Below are 17865 nucleotides of genomic sequence, written 5' to 3'. Positions count from 1 at the left end.
AATTTATACTACTCAGTGATGAGAACTATTGGTGAAAACTTTTAGGGACGGTGTACACAGCTACACATTCGGATGGGACCAGATTGGGGGCCTTCAAATGCTGACCACCCATACGCCATACTTGAACAATAAACAGGATACCTTGGATAAAGGCCTTTATAAACAATCTTGGACCCTAAAATGTACCAGTAATGACGACACTTCACACCCAAAGGAACGCCTTTTTGAGTGACAGTGCAGGACTTTAGAGGCAGTTGTGAATAAATCTGAGCTCATTCTACACATTAGGACATGGCTGGAACATGTAGGGGGCGGAAAATACATAACATTTTTAAACTCTGTATAGTCCCTTTAAGTAAGCGGAACAAAGAAATACATCTGTTTTCACTTCAAAATGAAGGTTTTTCAATGAAAGATTTATTCAGTGTCCGAAGTTACTATTTCATAATACTCAAGTAAGATTAAAGATAGTTCATTTTAATATTACACAAGTAGAAGTAAAAAGTACTTTATTATTACTCAAGTAGAAGTACAGTTATTTTAAACATGCACTCAGATAAATGTGCTTGAGTAAATGTAACTGAGTACTACCTGCCTCTGATATTGATATAAAGCATAATGACCTTTGGGGACAGTGTACACAGTTACACATTCGGATGGGATCAAACTGGGGACCAACATTCAAATGCTGACCACCCACACGCCATACTTTGATTGTTTATAAAGGCCTTTATCTAAGGTATCCCGTTGATTATTCATAGACCCTAAAATGTACCAGTAACTAACAAACTGTAGTTTGCCTTACCTCAATTTGGTCACTGGACATGGTGGACACAATGGACTCCCTTCTGGGTGTAGTGCTTTGCTGGAAAAACAAAGATAGAAATGTTAAGATTTTTCTGGCGCTTTATCAAATACATTTATTAAATTGGCACATGTGATTGTTTAATACAATAAGTATACAAACTCCAAACAGACAGGCCCCACATGGGGGTTAAACCCGGGACCTTCTATACGTGAAGCCCCAGAGCTAACCACTGCTTTGCCATGCAACCCATCAAGCCTGACCTCATGACTGTAATTTGTAAATATCTCACTCACAGAAGGCGTTATAGTCTGTTGAAGAGAAGAATGATTGAAAACATGAATTGAAAAAAGTTCATTCTTAAGATTGAATATCATTCTAAAAAAATTCAAAGTGAGTACCTCTTTACGCCAAGGCCACTCAGCATCACCGTAATTGTACGTGATTTCGTCATCTGGGGCTATATCTTCCAGCGCAAAGAGACAAAGATGTGGTATTCCTTGAACTTCTATCGTCTTCATTTTACAGTTAGGCCTTCTGTGGTCATCATTTACGAGCCTGCCCAGGGACCCATCTTCAATTGATGCATCGACACTTTAGGTTAAAAAAAAAACAAAAGAAAAAAATACAGTTCACCATAATTTTTTATGATTCCAACTTTAGCAGCACAGATTTAATGTTTTGCAAACTTACCACCAATAATTCTCCTTCCATTGAAAATCAAATAAAAATACTCCCTCTGTGTCAGTGAACCGTGGTGTATCTTGTCTGACAAGACTGCCACGGTATTGAAGGAGAAAGTCGCCTTTTTTAAATGCATCTACAGCAAACACCCCTTGGCCTGTAAAACAGTCTCAAACATATTATTTTGGAGAACAACAGTGAGAAGAATTAAACCAAAACAAGTGTAAACAAACCTTTAAAAGAATTTATAAACTGTTGTTTGAGACCAGCCATGTCACTTTTTGATTTGATGTATCCCTCAGCCTCCTGTTGGGGACTTACTCGTTTTCTCCTCCTTTTTATTCCTGGCTCAGTGCAATCCATGTATTCTGTAAAAAATCATAAAAAACAAATATTGCTGCAATAGAAACTTGCTATGTTGTTGTTCACTTATATTTTATATTCACAATTTTAAATGTTGCTATCTGTAAAATACTTTGTGATACCTTTCGGCATGAAAAGCGCTTCATAACTGAAGTTTGATTGATTGATTGATTGACTTATATGCAGCACCAGGTTAGCAATATTGTCACATTTTCACAATCATGGTAATTTTTATTAATTTATTTAGATCATGCAGGTAGCATTCATTAAGAAAAAACGGGAATATTGTTCATTTTTGTAGTACTGCAGTAACAGTATGTTGCTTGTTTCAGGCATGCAAACACATATATAGTGAAAAAGGTGACAGTTCACGGGGGCCGCGGCGGAACACACGATTTGCAGACATTTTTTAACACGTAGATTCTATGATTAATTAACTCAAACAATCCACTTTTTTGTAGTGCATATGATGGACAACTATTAATTCAACACTAAACAGTCATTTTGTTTTAGAACTGTAGTTCTCCTACTGGCTTCAGTGAACAGAGAGAGTAAAGGATTTGTACATAATGTGGAATTCCAAATCAGGGTCTGTACATCAGAAGATAGTCTTTTTGAATTATATTTGAAAAGGTTTTTTTTTTTTAAATAAAGATTTTAAACTTGTATTGACTATTTATAGAAATATAACATACACTGCAGAATATGTCACCCACAAACTAAAATGGTATCAGCTTTTTCTGGCCACAGTGGGCTACTAAAAGCTTACAAATGGTTTGGCAGATTGAATAGTTGCAAGTCTCTTGGTTCAGTTTTAGTAAACTTGCCAACGTTCACATCTCTGATTAGCAGAAACCACGTCAGAACCACCCAATGACCACACCTGGAGAGGTCAGCCCTCTCCTCAATGACCACACGATCCACCTGGAGAGGTCAGCCCTCTCCTCGCTGATTGCAACCGCGCATCAAACGAGCGCAGAGCGCGCACAGAGCCACGGGCACCTGCCCGGTAAATTTAGCCATAGGATTTAGCTTCACAGTAAATGTAGCTATCCGTTAGCTTTATAAGTTAGCTTATAGATGCTCTCATGTTTCACGTGGCTCTTGTCAAATATGAAAGCTACAGGCATCACAAAACTTGCAGGCTGATGCATTAGCCGCTGCCGCTAGCTACGAAGTAAAAGCAATAAAAGTTCACTTGTCGTAACATAAATCGGTTCAGTATAACTTTCACCTCAGCGTCATCGCGATGTCTCATGCGGTTCATCGCCCTCAGTGGTATCTGTTGTAGCGGGGTTAGCGAGATGCGGGCGGCTGTTGCGCTGCCCAGGTGAAGTGAGCGAGCGAGAGAGCGAGCGCGGGGCCTGGAGCTGGAGCCTTATACGGCTGCAGCCATGGGGAAATGGCATAATTGGCGTACCAGTGAACATTTTACAAGCCTCAGCCAGTGCATAGTTTATTTACAAGCGACAGATTTGTATGTATGTTGTTGTAAGCACATGGTAAGAAGCTAATTGGCTATTGCTAATTAGCCAGATGCTGCAACTATAAATAATGGGGCTATAGCTAATATGTGGCTAGTTTTTAAGCACATGGTGACAAGCTAGCAATCTTATCAATTAGATAATATTTTCACAATCATGTCATTATTTTATTTTTATTTTTTTCAGATTCACTGTGCCAAATGTTGGAACTTTACAATGTAGCTGGGGGAAAAAACATGCATGTTTGCAGACCAGGGTTGTCGTAACAGTATGTTCCCAGTTTGCAAGCACATGTTGCACTGTTGTAAGAGCCAGAAGTGCAGAATCAAGTAAGTACTGGTACAAAACAAGATCTATAATTTTCATTAATATTTCAATATTCAACTAAAAAAGCATACATATAAAAACTTCATTATAGCCTTTACTCTACAGTGTCATCATTCAGTGGTAGTTTAGTGTATGTGTTACGTTGGTTAAACCTTTTAGTTCACTAAATTTAGTAATAGAAATTACAGGCTATTTACTTAGGGCTAACTGGCTCTTTGGGTTCACAATGTTACAGAAACATTTAGAGAAACATGACCTGGATGATTCTGTTTCACATCTTCCATGGCAAACCAAAAACAATTTAAAAAAGACAGTGTTCCTGCTCAATAATACAGGCCTACATATATTTATTTATGTGATATGTTTTGTGCACTTTGCTGTAAGAAAAATAATAAAAAATCTTTGTAATACAAATAGCCACGTCTCTATACCACACACTCTGCTGAGGACACTGAGATACATCTCCCATGTTCACGTAGACCACAGCAAAAGTCTACATCTAAAATAGATCGGTAAATCCTGAAAGCAGCCAGGACAGTTACGTCCCTTAGCTGCGATGCTAACGTCGATCGAGCTCAATGCTAAGCCGCTAGCTTTGTAAATGACAGAGGAATAAATGACCCAGCGCCTCAGGTACAAGGCCGCTGTCTGCCACGATGCCCCCCCTGTGTAGAGAGAGCTGTCGAGCTGTCCCAGTGGAACATGTTGCTAAATAAGTTAGCTCGCTGGAACTCCATACTCCCATGTTCGGACTTTGTTTACGAGGAGCGCTGCAGATGCAGCGTCGAAGTCAGAAGCCTCAAGCCTGTCAATCACAGACCCAAGCCCCTCCCCTCCCGCGTGCCCCTTAGTCCTCCAGGCAACGCCCCCTTTCTGTTGAGATTTTCAAATCTGAGGCTCTGAGGCTGAGGCTCTGAAAGGAGGGGTTAGTAGCTCTTTAAAAGCTCATTTCTAAAAGATCCATAAAATGTTTTAAAAAACGGCGTTGGGACCGGGTCTAAAAGACATGTGGTGGGCCTCACTGAGGAGAAAACTTTATCAAGAATCTCAGTATTAACCAGGACAAAACTGTCCAGTGTTTCCTCTGAAGGCAGACACTCAGATGCAATTAAAACAATATTATTTTGGGAGGATAAAATATTACATCTGATAGTGTCCACCTTCCCCACGAAGTGGTCTGCAAACGCGTCGCAAAGGGAGTCAGACACTTTAAAATGGGCTTTGTTAAATTCCGGGTTGAATAAATGGTTGATGGTGGAAAATAAAATTTTGGGGTTATTTTTATGGATACTGATTAGGTTTGAAAAGTAGTTATTGCGTGCGTTTCTTATTGCGTTGTTGTATATTTTTTGATGCTCAGAGAATATTAGATAATTTATAGTTATTTTGTCCTTCCTCCATCTCCTCTCCGCCACCCTGCATTTTCGTTTAAGTTTTTTAAGTTCTTCATTTCTCCATGGAGAAATGTGCTTTATGTTTATGTTTTTTGTTTTAAGTGGAGCAACTGTGTCCAGGGCGAACTGTAATTTGCTGTTAAAATTTTCGACAATAAAATCAGGGGGAGGAGGTAAAACAAGAGGAGGACATTTCTCTAAAACATCAATAAAATTTGCAGCCACTTCAGGGGTAAGATAACGTTTCCTGACAGTTCTCACCAAGGTCTCCTGTTGAATAAAACCGGTGACATTAAAAAACACACAGTAGTGGTCAGAGACAGCCAAGTCGACGACAGACGACACAGCCGTGGACAGGCCATACGTGATGACCAGGTCCAGACTGTGTCCTCTGTTGTGGAACAATCCACTTTATTGTAGTGCATATGATGGACAACTATTAATTCAACACTAAACTTTAATTCTGTTTTAGAACTGTAGTTCTACTATTGGTAGTTTCATCACAGAGTGAACAGAGAGAGTAAAAGATTTGTACATAATGTGGAATTCCAAATCAGGTTCTGTACATCAGAAGATACTGTTTTCTATTTGAATTATATTAAAAAAGGACAAAATGTTGTTACATTTTCGATTTTTAAATATTGATTTTAAACTTCTATTGACTATTTATGGCAATATGCCACCCTATACCATACAAAATAAAATGGTATCTGTTTTTTTCTGGCTTCAGTGGGCTACTAAAAGCTTACAAATGGTTTGGCATTATTGAATAGTTAAGTCTCTTTGGACACTTTCAGTTTTAGTAAACTTGTCATAACGTCTCTGATCAGCAGAAACCATGTCAGAAGCGCTCATATCTGTGAGCGCCCAATGACCACACGGTCCACCTGGAGAGGTCAGCCCTCTCCTCACTGACCACAACCGCACATCAAACGAACGCAGAGCGCGCACAGGACCACGGGCACTTGCCCGGTCAATTTAGCCATAGGATTTAGCCTCACAGTAAATGTGGCTATGTTAGCTATATAGGTTAGCTTATAGATGCTCTCATGTTTCACGCGGCTATTGTTACATATGAAATCTACAGTCATCACAAAACTTGGAGTAGTTTGGTGCGCAGTCTCGTGCACAGTTGGGTGCTGTGTCGGCGTAACTTTGTTGTGCAGGCTGATGCATTAGCGCGCTGCTGCTAGCTACGAAGTAAAAGCAATAAAAGTTCACCTGTTGTAATATAAAGCGGTATAACTTTCACCTCAGCGTCAGCGCGATGTCTCATGCGGTTCATCGACCTCAGTGGTGCGTCTGTTGGAGCGGGGTTAGCGAGTAAACGAGCTACAGTCAGCCGGTGGATGCGGGCGGCTGCTGCGCTGCTCAGGTGAAGTGAGCGAGAGAGAGAGCGAGCGTGGGGCAGCGGGGCAGCGGAGCTCACTCAGCCTGGAGCTGGAGGCTCCTCTGGCTGAAGCCACGGGGAAACGGCATATTTGGCATAACAGAGGCGACAGATTTGCATGTATGTGGTTTAATAAAGGTCAATAAAGAAAGAAATTGGCGTAGCAGGATTGGCAGGAAGCAGCTCGCTTCACGGACAATTTCATTTTTAAGCTCTTTTTGCACAAAAATATTACAAATTGGAGTAGAATCAAAAATTACAAGAAAAATATATACGCTCTGGAAATGTTGCAGGAGGTTTGAGGAGCTGGACCGCCACCGTGGCTTTTGACGGGCTGTACAGGTTTATAGAGGCAATCGCAGTAATTAGGTCAGGGATAATTCAACACATTAGGGTGTGGGTTGCATTCACGTTTTAGGATTCTAATTCAGTTCCAAAATGAAAATGTCGCAACGTTTTACCTGATCATCACTTAGTGATTTGATTCCCAAACCCGCCATATATTTGTTTATGGCTTAAAGTCCTTTCTACCAGCCAAAATCACAAATATGTTTTTGAATATTGTCTCCTCTTTTAGACGCCTTTATGAGGAAATAATTAGACCATAGTTCATATGAGCTGAAAGAGAGGGCTTTGAACTTTGTGACAGTTTTTCTTTCATGTGATTTGGCTCAAGACTTACACAATTTATAGAGCACAATTCATACACAAGGCAATTCAACATACTTTCCAGTTACATGAAATCACAAGAGGCAGGCTGTAAGGAAAAATATGTTACCTACCTCAAACTCCTTGACAAGATCACCAGTATCCTCCCCAAGAGCAATGACAAGGGCCTTCAGGAGACACTCTCTTCAGATCGATGTTTTCGGCCTGAAGCATAAATTTAAAAATTAATATCAAGCAGCAATTCGACAATAAGATGAACCTTGGAGAAGGGGTCAGTTAGTAGGGGGACACAGCCGTGGACAGGCCATACGTGATGACCAGGTCCAGACTGTGTCCTCTGTTGTGGAACAATCCACTTTATTGTAGTGCATATGATGGACAACTATTAATTCAACACTAAACTTTAATTCTGTTTTAGAACTGTAGTTCTACTATTGGTAGTTTCATCACAGAGTGAACAGAGAGAGTAAAAGATTTGTACATAATGTGGAATTCCAAATCAGGTTCTGTACATCAGAAGATACTGTTTTCTATTTGAATTATATTAAAAAAGGACAAAATGTTGTTACATTTTCGATTTTTAAATATTGATTTTAAACTTCTATTGACTATTTATGGAAATATGCCACCCTATACCATACAAAATAAAATGGTATCTGTTTTTTTCTGGCTTCAGTGGGCTACTAAAAGCTTACAAATGGTTTGGCATTATTGAATAGTTAAGTCTCTTTGGACACGTTCAGTTTTAGTAAACTTGTCATAACGTCTCTGATCAGCAGAAACCATGTCAGAAGCGCTCATATCTGTGAGCGCCCAATGACCACACGGTCCACCTGGAGAGGTCAGCCCTCTCCTCACTGACCACAACCGCACATCAAACGAACGCAGAGCGCGCACAGGACCACGGGCACTTGCCCGGTCAATTTAGCCATAGGATTTAGCCTCACAGTAAATGTGGCTATGTTAGCTATATAGGTTAGCTTATAGATGCTCTCATGTTTCACGCGGCTATTGTTACATATGAAATCTACAGTCATCACAAAACTTGGAGTAGTTTGGTGCGCAGTCTCGTGCACAGTTGGGTGCTGTGTCGGCGTAACTTTGTTGTGCAGGCTGATGCATTAGCGCGCTGCTGCTAGCTACGAAGTAAAAGCAATAAAAGTTCACCTGTCGTAATATAAAGCGGTATAACTTTCACCTCAGCGTCAGCGCGATGTCTCATGCGGTTCATCGACCTCAGTGGTGCGTCTGTTGGAGCGGGGTTAGCGAGTAAACGAGCTACAGTCAGCCGGTGGATGCGGGCGGCTGCTGCGCTGCTCAGGTGAAGTGAGCGAGAGAGAGAGCGAGCGTGGGGCAGCGGGGCAGCGGAGCTCACTCAGCCTGGAGCTGGAGGCTCCTCTGGCTGAAGCCACGGGGAAACGGCATATTTGGCGTAACAGAGGCGACAGATTTGCATGTATGTGGTTTAATAAAGGTCAATAAAGAAAGAAATTGGCGTAGCAGGATTGGCAGGAAGCAGCTCGCTTCACGGACAATTTCATTTTTAAGCTCTTTTTGCACAAAAATATTACAAATTGGAGTAGAATCAAAAATTACAAGAAAAATATATACGCTCTGGAAATGTTGCAGGAGGTTTGAGGAGCTGGACCGCCACCGTGGCTTTTGACGGGCTGTACAGGTTTATAGAGGCAATCGCAGTAATTAGGTCAGGGATAATTCAACACATTAGGGTATGGGTTGCATTCACGTTTTAGGATTCTAATTCAGTTCCAAAATGAAAATGTCGCAACGTTTTACCTGATCATCACTTAGTGATTTGATTCCCAAACCCGCCATATATTTGTCTATGGCTTAAAGTCCTTTCTACCAGCCAAAATCACAAATATGTTTTTGAATATTGACTCCTCTTTTAGACGCCTTTATGAGGAAATAATTAGACCATAGTTCATATGAGCTGAAAGAGAGGGCTTTGAACTTTGTGACAGTTTTTCTTCCATGTGATTTGGCTCAAGACTTACACAATTTATAGAGCACAATTCATACACAAGGCAATTCAACATACTTTCCAGTTACATGAAATCACAAGAGGCAGGCTGTAAGGAAAAATATGTTACCTACCTTAAACTCCTTGACAAGATCACCAGTATCCTCCCCAAGAGCAATGACAAGGGCCTTCAGGAGACACTCTCTTCAGATCGATGTTTTCGGCCTGAAGCATAAATTTAAAAATTTATATCAAGCACCAAAAGAGTCTACATGTTTTAGAAGTAGTGGTAATGCAATTTCTGGATCAGTAAGTGTAACAAGTACATCATCTGCATAAAGTGAGATGAGACTCTCTGATGAGCCCACTGGAAATCCTCTAATATTGGGGTTCATTCTTAAACCAATAGCCAGTGGTTCTAAGGCTAAATTAAAAAGTAAGGGAGAAAGGCAGTCGCCTTGTCTCACTCCACGATGCAGTTCAAAGCTATCCGATACCATATTGTTGGTTATGACATATGATTTTGGTGCAGAATAGATGATTTTCACCCATTTTATGAAGTTTTCTCCAAACCCAAATAGTTTGAGAGTATGAAATAGATAAGACCACTCAATTGAGTCAAAAGCTTTGTGAGCATCCAGAGTCAAAACGGCTGCCTTTTTGTTTTCTGTGCAGTCTGAGTACAACAAATTCAACAACCTCCGCACGTTACCGAATGAAGGCCTGTTTGGGATGAAACCAACCTGGTCCGGATGGATAATTTCTGTTATGTGGTTGTTTAATCTTGTTGCAAGTACCTTAGTTAGAACTTTATGGTCTAAATTGAGCAGGGAGATAGGCCTATAATTGGCTGGATCGAGTGGATTTTTCCCCTTTTTCGGTATTACACATATATGGGCTTCATACAAGGAACTTGGAAGCTTGTTGTTTGAGAAAGAGTCATTTAACATTCTAAGTAGTATAGGAGACAATATTTCACTAAAAGCTTGATAAAACTCCACTCCAAATCCATCGGGACCAGGACTCTTGTTCACGGGGAAGGATCTCAATGCTTTTACAAGTTCTTCAATGGAAATACTATCGTCTAAAGAAGTCTGCTGATTTGGACTCAATTGAGGTAGAGTTAATGTAGTAAAGAAATCACTGAGATCATTAGCCGATGTAGCTGAATTGGATTTATAAAGTTCTGAATAAAAGTCTTTGAAGACATTATTAATATCCTGTAAATCTGTACATATTTCCCCTGTTTTTGAGCATATTTTGTGAATAGCAGTTTTGGCTTGATCTCCTTTGAGCTGTCTAGATAAAAGTGTTTGTGGTTTATCGGATATTTCAAAGTGTTTTTGTTTATTTTTTAGTAAAAGTTTGGATATTTCCTCGTGAAGAAGAGAGTTATATTCGTTTTTTAGTTTCAGTAATTTATTGTAGTCAGACTGCAAGAGGGAATTTATATGAATTACTTCCATCTGTTTAATATCTTTTTCTAATTCTTTCTGCCTTTTCCTCGTTTCTTTTCATTTTTAAGCTCTTTTTGCACAAAAATATGACAAATTGGAGTAGAATCAAAAATTACAAGAAAAATATATACGCTCTGGAAATGTTGCAGGAGGTTTGAGGAGCTGGACCGCCACCGTGGCTTTTGACGGGCTGTACAGGTTTATAGAGGCAATCGCAGTAATTAGGTCAGGGATAATTCAACACATTAGGGTGTGGGTTGCATTCACGTTTTAGGATTCTAATTCAGTTCCAAAATGAAAATGTCGCAACGTTTTACCTGATCATCACTTAGTGATTTGATTCCCAAACCCGCCATATATTTGTTTATGGCTTAAAGTCCTTTCTACCAGCCAAAATCACAAATATGTTTTTGAATATTGTCTCCTCTTTTAGACGCCTTTATGAGGAAATAATTAGACCATAGTTCATATGAGCTGAAAGAGAGGGCTTTGAACTTTGTGACAGTTTTTCTTTCATGTGATTTGGCTCAAGACTTACACAATTTATAGAGCACAATTCATACACAAGGCAATTCAACATACTTTCCAGTTACATGAAATCACAAGAGGCAGGCTGTAAGGAAAAATATGTTACCTACCTCAAACTCCTTGACAAGATCACCAGTATCCTCCCCAAGAGCAATGACAAGGGCCTTCAGGAGACACTCTCTTCAGATCGATGTTTTCGGCCTGAAGCATAAATTTAAAAATTAATATCAAGCAGCAATTCGACAATAAGATGAACCTTGGAGAAGGGGTCAGTTAGTAGGGGGACACAGCCGTGGACAGGCCATACGTGATGACCAGGTCCAGACTGTGTCCTCTGTTGTGGAACAATCCACTTTATTGTAGTGCATATGATGGACAACTATTAATTCAACACTAAACTTTAATTCTGTTTTAGAACTGTAGTTCTACTATTGGTAGTTTCATCACAGAGTGAACAGAGATAGTAAAAGATTTGTACATAATGTGGAATTCCAAATCAGGTTCTGTACATCAGAAGATACTGTTTTCTATTTGAATTATATTAAAAAAGGACAAAATGTTGTTACATTTTCGATTTTTAAATATTGATTTTAAACTTCTATTGACTATTTATGGAAATATGCCACCCTATACCATACAAAATAAAATGGTATCTGTTTTTTTCTGGCTTCAGTGGGCTACTAAAAGCTTACAAATGGTTTGGCATTATTGAATAGTTAAGTCTCTTTGGACACGTTCAGTTTTAGTAAACTTGTCATAACGTCTCTGATCAGCAGAAACCATGTCAGAAGCGCTCATATCTGTGAGCGCCCAATGACCACACGGTCCACCTGGAGAGGTCAGCCCTCTCCTCACTGACCACAACCGCACATCAAACGAACGCAGAGCGCGCACAGGACCACGGGCACTTGCCCGGTCAATTTAGCCATAGGATTTAGCCTCACAGTAAATGTGGCTATGTTAGCTATATAGGTTAGCTTATAGATGCTCTCATGTTTCACGCGGCTATTGTTACATATGAAATCTACAGTCATCACAAAACTTGGAGTAGTTTGGTGCGCAGTCTCGTGCACAGTTGGGTGCTGTGTCGGCGTAACTTTGTTGTGCAGGCTGATGCATTAGCGCGCTGCTGCTAGCTACGAAGTAAAAGCAATAAAAGTTCACCTGTCGTAATATAAAGCGGTATAACTTTCACCTCAGCGTCAGCGCGATGTCTCATGCGGTTCATCGACCTCAGTGGTGCGTCTGTTGGAGCGGGGTTAGCGAGTAAACGAGCTACAGTCAGCCGGTGGATGCGGGCGGCTGCTGCGCTGCTCAGGTGAAGTGAGCGAGAGAGAGCGAGCGTGGGGCAGCGGAGCTCACTCAGCCTGGAGCTGGAGGCTCCTCTGGCTGAAGCCACGGGGAAACGGCATATTTGGCGTAACAGAGGCGACAGATTTGCATGTATGTGGTTTAATAAAGGTCAATAAAGAAAGAAATTGGCGTAGCAGGATTGGCAGGAAGCAGCTCGCTTCACGGACAATTTCATTTTTAAGCTCTTTTTGCACAAAAATATTACAAATTGGAGTAGAATCAAAAATTACAAGAAAAATATATACGCTCTGGAAATGTTGCAGGAGGTTTGAGGAGCTGGACCGCCACCGTGGCTTTTGACGGGCTGTACAGGTTTATAGAGGCAATCGCAGTAATTAGGTCAGGGATAATTCAACACATTAGGGTGTGGGTTGCATTCACGTTTTAGGATTCTAATTCAGTTCCAAAATGAAAATGTCGCAACGTTTTACCTGATCATCACTTAGTGATTTGATTCCCAAACCCGCCATATATTTGTTTATGGCTTAAAGTCCTTTCTACCAGCCAAAATCACAAATATGTTTTTGAATATTGTCTCCTCTTTTAGACGCCTTTATGAGGAAATAATTAGACCATAGTTCATATGAGCTGAAAGAGAGGGCTTTGAACTTTGTGACAGTTTTTCTTTCATGTGATTTGGCTCAAGACTTACACAATTTATAGAGCACAATTCATACACAAGGCAATTCAACATACTTTCCAGTTACATGAAATCACAAGAGGCAGGCTGTAAGGAAAAATATGTTACCTACCTCAAACTCCTTGACAAGATCACCAGTATCCTCCCCAAGAGCAATGACAAGGGCCTTCAGGAGACACTCTCTTCAGATCGATGTTTTCGGCCTGAAGCATAAATTTAAAAATTAATATCAAGCAGCAATTCGACAATAAGATGAACCTTGGAGAAGGGGTCAGTTAGTAGGGGGACACAGCCGTGGACAGGCCATACGTGATGACCAGGTCCAGACTGTGTCCTCTGTTGTGGAACAATCCACTTTATTGTAGAGCATATGATGGACAACTATTAATTCAACACTAAACTTTAATTCTGTTTTAGAACTGTAGTTCTACTATTGGTAGTTTCATCACAGAGTGAACAGAGATAGTAAAAGATTTGTACATAATGTGGAATTCCAAATCAGGTTCTGTACATCAGAAGATACTGTTTTCTATTTGAATTATATTAAAAAAGGACAAAATGTTGTTACATTTTCGATTTTTAAATATTGATTTTAAACTTCTATTGACTATTTATGGAAATATGCCACCCTATACCATACAAAATAAAATGGTATCTGTTTTTTTCTGGCTTCAGTGGGCTACTAAAAGCTTACAAATGGTTTGGCATTATTGAATAGTTAAGTCTCTTTGGACACGTTCAGTTTTAGTAAACTTGTCATAACGTCTCTGATCAGCAGAAACCATGTCAGAAGCGCTCATATCTGTGAGCGCCCAATGACCACACGGTCCACCTGGAGAGGTCAGCCCTCTCCTCACTGACCACAACCGCACATCAAACGAACGCAGAGCGCGCACAGGACCACGGGCACTTGCCCGGTCAATTTAGCCATAGGATTTAGCCTCACAGTAAATGTGGCTATGTTAGCTATATAGGTTAGCTTATAGATGCTCTCATGTTTCACGCGGCTATTGTTACATATGAAATCTACAGTCATCACAAAACTTGGAGTAGTTTGGTGCGCAGTCTCGTGCACAGTTGGGTGCTGTGTCGGCGTAACTTTGTTGTGCAGGCTGATGCATTAGCGCGCTGCTGCTAGCTACGAAGTAAAAGCAATAAAAGTTCACCTGTCGTAATATAAAGCGGTATAACTTTCACCTCAGCGTCAGCGCGATGTCTCATGCGGTTCATCGACCTCAGTGGTGCGTCTGTTGGAGCGGGGTTAGCGAGTAAACGAGCTACAGTCAGCCGGTGGATGCGGGCGGCTGCTGCGCTGCTCAGGTGAAGTGAGCGAGAGAGAGAGCGAGCGTGGGGCAGCGGGGCAGCGGAGCTCACTCAGCCTGGAGCTGGAGGCTCCTCTGGCTGAAGCCACGGGGAAACGGCATATTTGGCGTAACAGAGGCGACAGATTTGCATGTATGTGGTTTAATAAAGGTCAATAAATAAAGAAATTGGCGTAGCAGGATTGGCAGGAAGCAGCTCGCTTCACGGACAATTTCATTTTTAAGCTCTTTTTGCACAAAAATATTACAAATTGGAGTAGAATCAAAAATTACAAGAAAAATATATACGCTCTGGAAATGTTGCAGGAGGTTTGAGGAGCTGGACCGCCACCGTGGCTTTTGACGGGCTGTACAGGTTTATAGAGGCAATCGCAGTAATTAGGTCAGGGATAATTCAACACATTAGGGTATGGGTTGCATTCACGTTTTAGGATTCTAATTCAGTTCCAAAATGAAAATGTCGCAACGTTTTACCTGATCATCACTTAGTGATTTGATTCCCAAACCCGCCATATATTTGTCTATGGCTTAAAGTCCTTTCTACCAGCCAAAATCACAAATATGTTTTTGAATATTGACTCCTCTTTTAGACGCCTTTATGAGGAAATAATTAGACCATAGTTCATATGAGCTGAAAGAGAGGGCTTTGAACTTTGTGACAGTTTTTCTTCCATGTGATTTGGCTCAAGACTTACACAATTTATAGAGCACAATTCATACACAAGGCAATTCAACATACTTTCCAGTTACATGAAATCACAAGAGGCAGGCTGTAAGGAAAAATATGTTACCTACCTTAAACTCCTTGACAAGATCACCAGTATCCTCCCCAAGAGCAATGACAAGGGCCTTCAGGAGACACTCTCTTCAGATCGATGTTTTCGGCCTGAAGCATAAATTTAAAAATTAATATCAAGCACCAAAAGAGTCTACATGTTTTAGAAGTAGTGGTAATGCAATTTCTGGATCAGTAAGTGTAACAAGTACATCATCTGCATAAAGTGAGATGAGACTCTCTGATGAGCCCACTGGAAATCCTCTAATATTGGGGTTCATTCTTAAACCAATAGCCAGTGGTTCTAAGGCTAAATTAAAAAGTAAGGGAGAAAGGCAGTCGCCTTGTCTCACTCCACGATGCAGTTCAAAGCTATCCGATACCATATTGTTGGTTATGACATATGATTTTGGTGCAGAATAGATGATTTTCACCCATTTTATGAAGTTTTCTCCAAACCCAAATAGTTTGAGAGTATGAAATAGATAAGACCACTCAATTGAGTCAAAAGCTTTGTGAGCATCCAGAGTCAAAACGGCTGCCTTTTTGTTTTCTGTGCAGTCTGAGTACAACAAATTCAACAACCTCCGCACGTTACCGAATGAAGGCCTGTTTGGGATGAAACCAACCTGGTCCGGATGGATAATTTCTGTTATGTGGTTGTTTAATCTTGTTGCAAGTACCTTAGTTAGAACTTTATGGTCTAAATTGAGCAGGGAGATAGGCCTATAATTGGCTGGATCGAGTGGATTTTTCCCCTTTTTCGGTATTACACATATATGGGCTTCATACAAGGAACTTGGAAGCTTGTTGTTTGAGAAAGAGTCATTTAACATTCTAAGTAGTATAGGAGACAATATTTCACTAAAAGCTTGATAAAACTCCACTCCAAATCCATCGGGACCAGGACTCTTGTTCACGGGGAAGGATCTCAATGCTTTTACAAGTTCTTCAATGGAAATACTATCGTCTAAAGAAGTCTGCTGATTTGGACTCAATTGAGGTAGAGTTAATGTAGTAAAGAAATCACTGAGATCATTAGCCGATGTAGCTGAATTGGATTTATAAAGTTCTGAATAAAAGTCTTTGAAGACATTATTAATATCCTGTAAATCTGTACATATTTCCCCTGTTTTTGAGCATATTTTGTGAATAGCAGTTTTGGCTTGATCTCCTTTGAGCTGTCTAGATAAAAGTGTTTGTGGTTTATCGGATATTTCAAAGTGTTTTTGTTTATTTTTTAGTAAAAGTTTGGATATTTCCTCGTGAAGAAGAGAGTTATATTCGTTTTTTAGTTTCAGTAATTTATTGTAGTCAGACTGCAAGAGGGAATTTATATGAATTACTTCCATCTGTTTAATATCTTTTTCTAATTCTTTCTGCCTTTTCCTCGTTTCTTTTCATTTTTAAGCTCTTTTTGCACAAAAATATTACAAATTGGAGTAGAATCAAAAATTACAAGAAAAATATATACGCTCTGGAAATGTTGCAGGAGGTTTGAGGAGCTGGACCGCCACCGTGGCTTTTGACGGGCTGTACAGGTTTATAGAGGCAATCGCAGTAATTAGGTCAGGGATAATTCAACACATTAGGGTATGGGTTGCATTCACGTTTTAGGATTCTAATTCAGTTCCAAAATGAAAATGTCGCAACGTTTTACCTGATCATCACTTAGTGATTTGATTCCCAAACCCGCCATATATTTGTTTATGGCTTAAAGTCCTTTCTACCAGCCAAAATCACAAATATGTTTTTGAATATTGTCTCCTCTTTTAGACGCCTTTATGAGGAAATAATTAGACCATAGTTCATATGAGCTGAAAGAGAGGGCTTTGAACTTTGTGACAGTTTTTCTTTCATGTGATTTGGCTCAAGACTTACACAATTTATAGAGCACAATTCTTACACAAGGCAATTCAACATACTTTCCAGTTACATGAAATCACAAGAGGCAGGCTGTAAGGAAAAATATGTTACCTACCTCAAACTCCTTGACAAGATCACCAGTATCCTCCCCAAGAGCAATGACAAGGGCCTTCAGGAGACACTCTCTTCAGATCGATGTTTTCGGCCTGAAGCATAAATTTAAAAATTAATATCAAGCAGCAATTCGACAATAAGATGAACCTTGGAGAAGGGGTCAGTTAGTAGGGGGACACAGCCGTGGACAGGCCATACGTGATGACCAGGTCCAGACTGTGTCCTCTGTTGTGGAACAATCCACTTTATTGTAGTGCATATGATGGACAACTATTAATTCAACACTAAACTTTAATTCTGTTTTAGAACTGTAGTTCTACTATTGGTAGTTTCATCACAGAGTGAACAGAGATAGTAAAAGATTTGTACATAATGTGGAATTCCAAATCAGGTTCTGTACATCAGAAGATACTGTTTTCTATTTGAATTATATTAAAAAAGGACAAAATGTTGTTACATTTTCGATTTTTAAATATTGATTTTAAACTTCTATTGACTATTTATGGAAATATGCCACCCTATACCATACAAAATAAAATGGTATCTGTTTTTTTCTGGCTTCAGTGGGCTACTAAAAGCTTACAAATGGTTTGGCATTATTGAATAGTTAAGTCTCTTTGGACACTTTCAGTTTTAGTAAACTTGTCATAACGTCTCTGATCAGCAGAAACCATGTCAGAAGCGCTCATATCTGTGAGCGCCCAATGACC

The sequence above is a fragment of the Gobius niger genome, assembly GCF_951799975.1.
Source record: "Gobius niger genome assembly, chromosome: 22".
Taxonomy (NCBI): domain Eukaryota; kingdom Metazoa; phylum Chordata; class Actinopteri; order Gobiiformes; family Gobiidae; genus Gobius; species Gobius niger.
The sequence above is the reverse complement of the archived record's forward strand: the minus strand, read 5'-3'. Positions refer to the sequence as shown.